Source organism: Nothobranchius furzeri, chromosome 10 (assembly GCF_043380555.1).
Source record: "Nothobranchius furzeri strain GRZ-AD chromosome 10, NfurGRZ-RIMD1, whole genome shotgun sequence".
Taxonomy (NCBI): domain Eukaryota; kingdom Metazoa; phylum Chordata; class Actinopteri; order Cyprinodontiformes; family Nothobranchiidae; genus Nothobranchius; species Nothobranchius furzeri.
In genome coordinates, this window is record NC_091750.1 from 28,159,766 (window position 1) to 28,169,665 (window position 9,900).

At 42.1% G+C, this 9,900-nt stretch overlaps 2 long non-coding RNA genes across 2 annotated transcripts; one reads left to right on the plus strand and one right to left on the minus strand.

Moving 5' to 3' along the window:
* Positions 1 to 561: 561 nt before the first annotated feature.
* On the minus strand, positions 562 to 3,507 carry LOC139072169 (uncharacterized). The gene is made up of 3 exons (XR_011521761.1): positions 3,358 to 3,507; positions 3,083 to 3,176; positions 562 to 2,962 (listed from the first exon to the last, which is right to left on the minus strand). It is a non-coding gene; the product is annotated as an uncharacterized lncRNA (long non-coding RNA).
* Positions 3,508 to 3,564: 57 nt separating this feature from the next.
* LOC139072166 (uncharacterized) lies at positions 3,565 to 4,196 on the plus strand. The gene is made up of 3 exons (XR_011521758.1): positions 3,565 to 3,697; positions 3,882 to 3,975; positions 4,094 to 4,196. It is a non-coding gene; the product is annotated as an uncharacterized lncRNA (long non-coding RNA).
* The last annotated feature ends 5,704 nt before the right edge of the window (positions 4,197 to 9,900 follow it).

Genomic DNA, 9,900 nt, shown 5'->3' on the forward strand with positions numbered 1-9,900 from the left:
CAGGTCGGATAGCAGCTGACCCTTCTCACCCGGGTCACAGACTTTTTGAGCCACTTCCTTCAGGCAGGAGGTTACGGTCCATCCGGACCAGAACCTCCCGCCACAAGAACAGCTTCTTTCCATCTGCCGTTAGACTTGTGAACAGCTTATAACCACGCAACCATGCTCGTCTTCTGTACTCGACACTACGTCACGTTATCGGCCATGTTACCATTACCTGCCATTTTTTAAAGCTGAAAGTTTTATTCTATTTTTAATCTTATTATTCATGTTATATGTAGCACATTAGTACCGAAGCAAGTTCCTAGTTTGTGAATTGTTTGTTCACTGACAATGGCAATAAACCTATTCTGATTCTGATTTAGAGTCCTCAGACTCTGAACGGCGCTATAAAAGTAATTTATCATTCATTTAGTTCCATCATGCAAATATAAAAATTGCTTGAAATCCCTTTCAGATGCAGAATTTTAATTGGCTACAAATGTCATCACTGAATTATTTAGGACATGGAAAAAATGTGTGAATGAATTTCTTAAACAAATGTGCACATTACATGCTACTTTTCGTGCCAGAGTTGTAAATCAAAGCCTTCAGTTGTTGGAAAAAGAGGGAATCATTTAGTGTCCAGCCTGAATCGGATTTACTTGAAAAGCTGTTAGAAATTTCTGAGTTTCACTAAATTCAGGGCAATGAGAAGAATGTAGCTAAGTGTAGCTCTTCTCAGCTCAATACCGCCAAACCGTAGCTCAGTAATAGTAGAACTGACAGTTACTTACACATCGTGTTTGCTGACACCACTTCGGTTTGGCAGCCATCTTGATTTGGATTCATTGGTTGCAGATGAACAGTTGACTAATTTCTAGACACTTCATTGGTTGAAGGAAACATTTTTACTTGCTGAAAATGGCAAACTTGTTTTGTCCATTCATCTCCGCCGTAAGCGGTTCCACATGTTTTTTTCACCTTAACCTGTTGACACGTTTTTCGTCCTGCAGCGTCTTTTCTAAGCACAGACCGGTTGTGCCTTGGCCACATGAGCAGTCAGAAACATAAGTGTTCCCTGCTGGTCGGGGATGATGGACTTGATGCATCCATCTGGATTTCAAACAGGTTTCTTTGCTTCGAGTTTGCTGCGCTGGCAGGGCTCATTGAAATCTGATGGATAATTTATGTTGTAGAGGTGAGCCGGTAATTTCCAGGGGTGTCGTGGTCTCTGTGCTTGGCTGCCCATCGTGAATGATTAATACGTAAACATTATTCATGACTTTCCCTCATAAATTTAGCTGGTGATTAATTCTGCCAATCCAGCACTCGAGGAGAGAACGGAGACGAGACTCAGGCTGAGGTGAATGTGAGCAGGATGACTTCCAACACCTGGGTCCAGATGTTTCCCACTGATTGGTTGTTTTTCTTTGTGTCAAACATGCTGCTGACACGTGCGCTCTAACTGTTCGAACTAATTACCTGCGATGTAGATGTCCATACCTTAAAGCTTCTTATACAACAGTTGGTTCCGACCGAGTGATTTGATTGGTCAAGAGGCTTTCCAAGAGTGCTGATATTGGACTATAACAACACCGTTATTGTAGATAAGGTTTGTGTTGCCTAGCAACAGCCTTGTCTGAGTCTCTGTTTCGTGTTGGGACTATTTGTGTTGGTGGCGGAGCCTGATAAATGATTAAATACATGATCAAATCATAATCTGTTGCTTATTGTTGTTATAAAAATAAAATGAGCAGGTAGAACTGTTGTATAAAAGCAATATCACACTTGAGGTCGTGCGTTGTTGCTGAATATCAGCACTGGTGTGATTATCTACGGCAGTCCGTCTGCGACCTCGTGCCTACGGCCGAATCACGTGTGATATTGCTTAAATATCTAAAATATTTAGAAAAAATACTTTTATTAATAATCACTAATGGATCACTCTGTCTGGAGCTTTTTAAAACAAACAGCTGTTATTTTGTTTAAAACAAAGTGACAAAAAAAATAAAAATCAACCAATCAAACAACAAAACTAGGAACAAAAGTTCAGCAGAACACAATGGCTGTGTCTCAATTCAGGGTCTGCATCCTTCGAAGGACCCAGCCCACCCGGCCGACGTGGGCTGCGTCCTCCGTCGGCCGGGTAGACCGGATGCTAACGGCTGTGAATTTGGACAGGCCTTGCCTTCATGAACTCCCTCGGCGAACGTTCCGTCGCCTAGCAACCGTGGAACCGCTGGGCAGAAGGGAGAAGGAACTTTAAACGATGGAGCTCGACGTTTTATTTAGCTTTTTAACCCCCAGAAACCCAAATTTAGAAAACAACTGCAACATCTTTTTTTTAACCTTTCACATGTTGTTCTAGGAGGCCAGATAAACGGGCCTATTTACACATTTTAACAGTCAATAGCGTTGCAGAACCGAACAATAAGACCTATTAGCAATGTAAATGTAGTTTTAAAAAGAAAAAAATGGGGAAGGTTTATTCTTGTAGACTTAAATCTGATGTTGTAATATTACAACCGTGGGTCTCTGGGGGTTAATCATTTCCTTGACTGTTGGAGAGCTAATTCAGAGAAAATACTTTTGACAAGCTGAGCCTGAGCAAAGATGTGATAATAGTTTTTAATACTTTCTAAGGGTCTTAATTTGACCAAAACCGATTTATCACCTTTTAAGACTTTTCAAGACCCAGCGGATACCCTGTAATATTAAACAATTCTCATTTGTAAACAAAAATAAAATTCAAGAGTTTAATGCAGAACTGATTTTATTTAGATATTTCTTTTATATATACATGTTTAATCTTTATTAACCATTTTTTTCTAGCAAAGTAAAAAGCTGTCAAAGTTCTCCCTTCTCTCCTGGGCCCTCTGCTGCTCTGCCTCCCTCTGCAGCCTCATGTCCTCCCTGATCAGCTCCAGAAGCTGGTCATCGCTGTCACCTTCCCCTGGATGCCCATTTTCTCCAGAATAGTCTTAACAAACATGTAAGAGAAGAAACAGATAGAGAAAAGAGGACAACGGGTTATTGCTTTCATGTTTTCGCAGAAAAAATAAACTCAAACGAGTTTTTAAAATATGAGATGTTATTGTACCTCCATGCCACAGCCGCCGAATACTTTGCTCCGGTGATCATGTGGTCCATCTCCGCCCTAAGCTTAATAAAGTCCCTGGTTTTCTCTTTTGGTCCTAAAATACAAACTTCTATTAAAATCAGGGGGAAACGTAGCGGGAGAAGTACGACACCGAGCGGCCGAACATACGAGCCGAGACCGCAATACAAGCACTTTTACTGTAACATTTCTAACTAAAATAACGTTCATGTATCACAAAAAGTCCTTAACCTAACAGTTTTCAAGTTTATACTTACATTTATATGCGCAATCCTCTCCGACAGCTCCCGCTTCACTGTCCGCCATTGTTTTTAAGTTTTTCTGGCTGTGTCTCAATTCAGGGTCTGCATCCTACGTCGGCCGGATTCGTCGGCCGGTTACGTCACAGCGCCACGACTAGGCCTGTCCCAATTCGAAGACTCCTTCAAATGCGGTCGACGAATGCGGCCTTCTTTTCGCCTGAATGAAGGATGGGTCGGGTGTATCCTTCAATAGGTAGCATTTCCCAAGATGCCTTGCGGGCCGGCCGGCAGAAAAACTTAAAAACAATGGCGGACAGCGAAGCGGGAGCTGTCGGAGAGGATTGCGCATATAAATGTAAGTATAAACTTGAAAACTGTTAGGTTAAGGACTTTTTGTGATACATGAACGTTATTTTAGTTAGAAATGTTACAGTAAAAGTGCTTGTATTGCGGTCTCGGCTCGTATGTTCGGCCGCGCTCGGTGTCGTACTTCTCCCGCTACGTTTTCCCCCTGATTTTAATAGAAGTTTGTATTTTAGGAACAAAAGAGAAAACCAGGGAATTTATTAAGCTTAGGGCGGAGATGGACCACATGATCACCGGAGCAAAGTATTCGGCGGCTGTGGCATGGAGGTACAATAACATCTCATATTTTAAAAACTCGTTTGAGTTTATTTTTTCTGCAAAAACATGAAAGGAATAACCCGTCCTCTTTTCTCTTCCTGTTTCTTTTTCTAACATGTTTGTTAAGACTATTCTGGAGAAAATGGGCATCCAGGGGAAGGTGACAGCGATGACCAGCTTCTGGATCTGATCAGGGAGGACATGAGGCTGCAGAGCAGCAGAGAGCACAGGAGAGAAGGAATAACTTTGACAGCTTTTTACTTTGCTAGAAAAAAATGGTTAATAAAGATTAAACATGTACATATAAAAGAAATATCTAAATAAAATCAGTTCTGCATTAAACTCTTGAATTTTATTTTTGTTTACAAATGAGAATTGTTTAATATTACAGGGTATCCGCTGGGTCTTGAAGCGTCTTAAAAGGTGATAAATCGGTTTTGGTCAAATTAAGACCCTTAGAAAGTATTAAAAACTAAACTATTATCACATCTTTGCTCAGGCTCAGCTTGTCGAAAGTATTTTCTCTGAATTAGCTCTCCAACAGTCAAGGAAATGATTAACCCCCAGAGACCCACGGTTGTAACATTACAACATCAGATTTAAGTCTACAAGAATAAACCTTCCCCATTTTTTTTCTTTTTAAAACCACATTTACATTGCTAACAGGTCCTATTGTTCAGTTCTGCAACACTATTGGCTGTTAAAATGTGTAAATAGGCCTGTTTATCTGGCCTCCTAGAACAACATGTGAAAGGTTAAAAAAAGATTTTGCAGTTGTTTTCTAAATTTGGATCTCTGGGGGTTAAAAAGCTAAATAAAACGTCGAGCTCCATCGTTTAAAGTTCCTTCTCCCTTCTGCCCAGCGGTTCCACGGTTGCTAGGCGACGGAACGTTCGCGGAGGGAGTTCATGAAGGCTAGGCCTGTCCAAATTCACAGCCGTTAACATCCGGTCTACCCGGCCGACGGAGGACGCAGCCCACGTCGGCCGGGTGGGCTGGGTCCTTCGAAGGATGCAGACCCTGAATTGAGACACAGCCTCTGCCGGCCGGCCCGCAATGCATCTTGGGAAATGCTACCTATTGAAGGATACACTGGACCCATCCTTCATTCAGGCGAAAAGAAGGCCGCATTCGTCGACCGCATTTGAAGGAGTCTTCGAATTGGGACAGGCCTAGTCGCGGCGCTGTGACGTAACCGGCCGACGAATCCGGCCGACGTAGGATGCAGACCCTGAATTGAGACACAGCCAATATTTGACACGTTTCTTCCTCATAACGGTGTGAAGAACCCCTTTAACATTAGTAATGAGCCACATTAAAAGTGGATTAAAATGTCTTTTCCTTGCAGTTTGTGCGATTTTAATCACCAGTCCATGGACGTAATTTTCACTTTAGAAGTGGGGGGGGACACGGAGTGGGGAGGGGGGAGGGGGGAGGGTGGTGAATCTTTACAGTATGCTCTAATGGGAAACAGGCTTTAACACAAACGGTTGTTTTCTGCTTGGTCCTAGAGCTCAACCATTGTCAATTTAATATAGCGTAATATTGTTTTTGGATGGTAAAAAGTGCAGGGGTCAAACCTTGACTTTGGAAAAAGTGGGGGGGACATGTCCCCCCCGTCCCCCCCCCCCCAAAATTACGTCCATGCACCAGTCATATTCATTAAAGCAGAGCAGAGCACCACCTAGAGCTGCATTCACAGTCACTGCTTTCAGCCGAATTCATAAACACCGTTTGAAAGGCTGATTATTAACAAACACAGTCCTGTACAGGTGAAACTTGAAATGCTAAAACATTGTTTGCAGGATGAACCATTGTCTCCCTGCTCCGGGATCCTCTCCAGAAACTCAGATTCACTCATTCTATCAACACATTAGTTGTGGTCTCTAGTGCACATGAATGCTTCGTGAGTCATTGTCTGTGGAACAAAAGCTCTGGCGCTCCTGTTTCAGGTGGTTGAATTTGTCGGGGGGGGGGGGGGGTGAGACATCGGGGGGGGGGGGGGGGAATCATAACCAAAACAACCCAAACAAGGCAGAGACTCACCTCTTACATCAGGAAGAATCTGTGCATTTCGAGCGTTATCCATTCTTTCATAATCCGTTGTTGAATTGTATTCAGCAGAAGCTTTTCCGGTTCGCGCCTCACTTTCTATACAGCAGCGGCCCAAAGCCATCTCCTAACACATGGATGTTCTGCTTCCTGATCACGTGACGTGTGATGTATGTGGATATAGATCGGCTTTAGAGCTGAGATGTTTGTTCTCACGGTGCGGGGGCTCGTTCCGACGCCCACACAGTAAAAAATTGCAAGTAGTGAATGAGTTAATAAAAGGACCCTTATTGTAAAGCGTTATCAAGATATCAAGTAAAAATGGTTTCTCAGTGAACTTAGGGTGTTTCTCAATGTTAAGGAACCTCGCCTTGATTCCCTGGTTCCGCCCCGGTTGCCTAGGCGATGCATCATCAGGAACCGCCAGGGCGTGTTCCAATATTCATGTGCTACCGAGGCATCGGTTCTCCGTTTGTTAGCCATTTAGCTAGCTGACCAAGGATAAGCGGGAGGTGTCTGTTAGGTAATTTTATCTCCCATCCAGGATTACCTTATAGGGAAAGTTCAACACGCAGGGTTTATAACAATCAGCTGATCAATACCCAGAGGCGGTTTTACCATTAGGCATAGGTAGGCGGCCGCCTGGGGCCCCCTTGTGTTGGGGGGCCTCCTAGCCCTGACCGCCGGCACCCCTAGGTTAATGCCACAATATTCTTATTACCAACCTGTGGCCGCAGACGGGATTGGACATGCTTCTCGTTACCATATTTCCTGAACCGTTCAAGATATCATTAAAATTCCAAAAGTGCTGAAAAGATTAAAAATGGGGGTTTCCGTGCATATACAATGTATTACGGTAGCCACCGGGATTCCCCGTCTTGAGCGCAACGAATCACAACACAGAGAGATGTGCTGAGTTTGTCATCCAAAATGCTCCGTTTTATAACTTTTGAACGGCAGATCAGATCCAGGAAATTCCAACGGTTCCTAAAAGTACATAAAAGCAGCTTTCCAACGATCTATAGCATGAAGCAATCAGATTTATGGAAAATATCGCTACGGGGGGAAATCCTGCTGTACAGCCTGATTGAAACGGAGCGCAGCGCCGCGGTGAAAGCGGATAACGGAACGGGGAAGCTAATCAGCATAAAAGCCAGCATGAAATTATGGAAATGCCTCAAAGAAAATCAACACAATCTATTAGGTGTCCCAGAAGGCTTATATCTGAAGACAGTGACCACGAAGAAGGACAGATCTCCAGTGAACCAGGGTATGAATGTTTGTTCCGTCTTTATTTTTTTATTTGAACAACCCTCAACTATTTGCTAATTTTAAGATTCAGCTTCATTACAGCATTATTTATCTTTTTACAATAAATAATTATTTTTGCTAAAACTAAAGTTTTTGGTATAGCAGTGCACGGTGTGCCAGAGAAGCATCCCATGGCGGTGTGAGGTGTGCTCTGCCTGCAGCTGGAGAGAAACTGCTTCAAGGTCTACCACATCAAATAAAAACGTCTGAAAGTTTACAAAAATAAATGGTCTTAAAAACAGCTAAAAAAGATACCAAGGTTCACATTTTTTTAAGAATAGATGCATTTCAGTTCAAAGTTTAAATTGTTCATTCCAAATTGTTTGCCCAGTCATTTTGAAGTTCCTGTTCAGTAATAAATGTAAAAAATTCAAATCCGTTTTTTGCTTTTTTCACTTTTAAGCTGATTTTTAAAGGCTTTAATAGAAATAAAATCTAAATACAAACCATACACTGAAAGCTGAGGTTGTTCTGAAAAAAGGAGAAGAGTTACACACACTTTGTACTTTTTATTACAATTTTACAGCCTTAAGATTAAAAACATACCAGGCGGCCCTGTTATAATTATGGCCATAAGAGGGTTATTAAGATGGCGATGCACAACCAGGAAGTGATTGGTAGTCATTCCACTCCAATCCAGTTGGTGGCGGTAATGCACCAAATTGTTGTTTGCCAATTGCCATAAGACCACAAATAAGAAGAAGAAGAAGAAGAGAGGTGGGAGCTTTCATAACAAACCCAAAGCGATAGTCAAAACATGAAGCATGACATGGAGTTATCCTAGTGGCTCCAGTAAGAGAAAGAAGCAGCTTGCTTCATAAAAGCTTTTATCTTCACTTCTGAAAGTGACGTCGTTTCTCGATGTAAACATCAAAAGGAAGCAGAAAGGAAAGACAATGGAAAATGTTTAAAGGTAGGAAAACATAGACCAAAATGGAAAATAGAAAAAATAACAAAGGCTAAAGCACAGGAGCACTGACAGGAAAAAGAAAGCAGAGCAAACATTGAAAGCACTCAAAGGGAGGGAAATACAGGAAAAAAGAGGAGGACTAATATAAAGGGAAAATAACTCATGTCAGAAGAGGGGAGAGTTTCGCAAATCCAGTTAAAGGTAAGATTGTTGACAATTTTGTGTAAGGGGCCCCATGTCTGTGTTCGCCTTGGGCCCCCAAATTGCTAAACCCGCCCCTGTCAATACCAATACCAATAATCAACCAACAATCTCAATTTAGACTTTGCAAAGTGGAGAGGAATGATACACACCAGACAAGGGTCGACAGTTCACTCTCATCAGACAAAGTCCTCAGACAGTATTTATTAAGCAGACACACAAAAAGATAAACACACACACATTCGAGGTTCTCACAGACTCTCAGGCAGGAAGACACTCCAGGTGCAATTTCTAAAACAATAAAGCTGTCTCAAGGGAGTTCTACTGATAAGGGGGACTAGGACTGGTACCAGGCGAGGTCAAAACCTCCCAAAACGTCCTCCCTGTAAGAACTGAAAAGGCCTGTCTGTTACCCGAGTAAAATAAATGGATGAAACTTTGTTTAAAAACACCAGATGTTACACAGTCAAGTCATTATAATATATGTTTTTATCCAACAGTGTCTTTTAGCCTGGCCCTGGTAAAACATTTCCCAGAATACAGCACGGTACTTTCAAAAGGATGGCGGATCAGGAGCTGGCAGCAGCTCCTGGGGGCAAACTTCCAGTTTAAATGTAAGTAAAATAATTGTAGCTATCGGGCTGATATCTGAAGTGTTTATTAGATCTGAAGCAGTTTTCTATAGTTGGTTAGTTTCTTAGTGGTTGCAGCTTCCGTGGCTAGCGGGTAGCAACTCGCTAACATATTTAATTTAACCAATATATACACAAGTAAAGAGTAAAGGGCTCGTTATAAATCTATATTGATACGTATAAATATAAAATATAACTTTACCTCATGTGACCGCAGCTCCTGAAAGCGTTCACATGAGGTAAATTCTGTTGACTGTTTTCTTTGACCAATGAAGGACAGTGTCCTCATAAGCATTGGCACTGAGAAACACCCTTGGTCTTTAACCTGTTTAACCCTAACGACCCCGACTGGGGGCCTCTACAGTTTCATGTCCCAAACATCTACAACTGTCCACATTCTCCAAACACAACTAAGCCCACAACCAACCAGCCCGCATGGGAAACAAAGCCATTTTAAATTGTATTAGATTAAGATACAATGATGTTTGAACGTTATTTTAGAAGAGCATCTGACCTTGAACAAATTTAGTTGAGAACCCCTGGAATAAATAAAACAATTGACTAAAAATCCTAAATGGAATTTGAACTCACAACCTCCATCCTGTCAGCACTTCCACACAGGGCAGCTCTTCTAAAATAAAGTTCAAGTATTATTTTATCTTAATGCATCAAAATCCAAATCCTGCTTTGTTGACGTTTTACGTGTTTCTAAACTGTTTTGACGCTAGCTGTAGCCGTGCTCGGGAAATGCAAACAACCACTGACACCTGGGACATGAAACTCCAGAGGCCCCCAACTGGGAGGCGCCAGGGCCCAAAGGAAAAATGC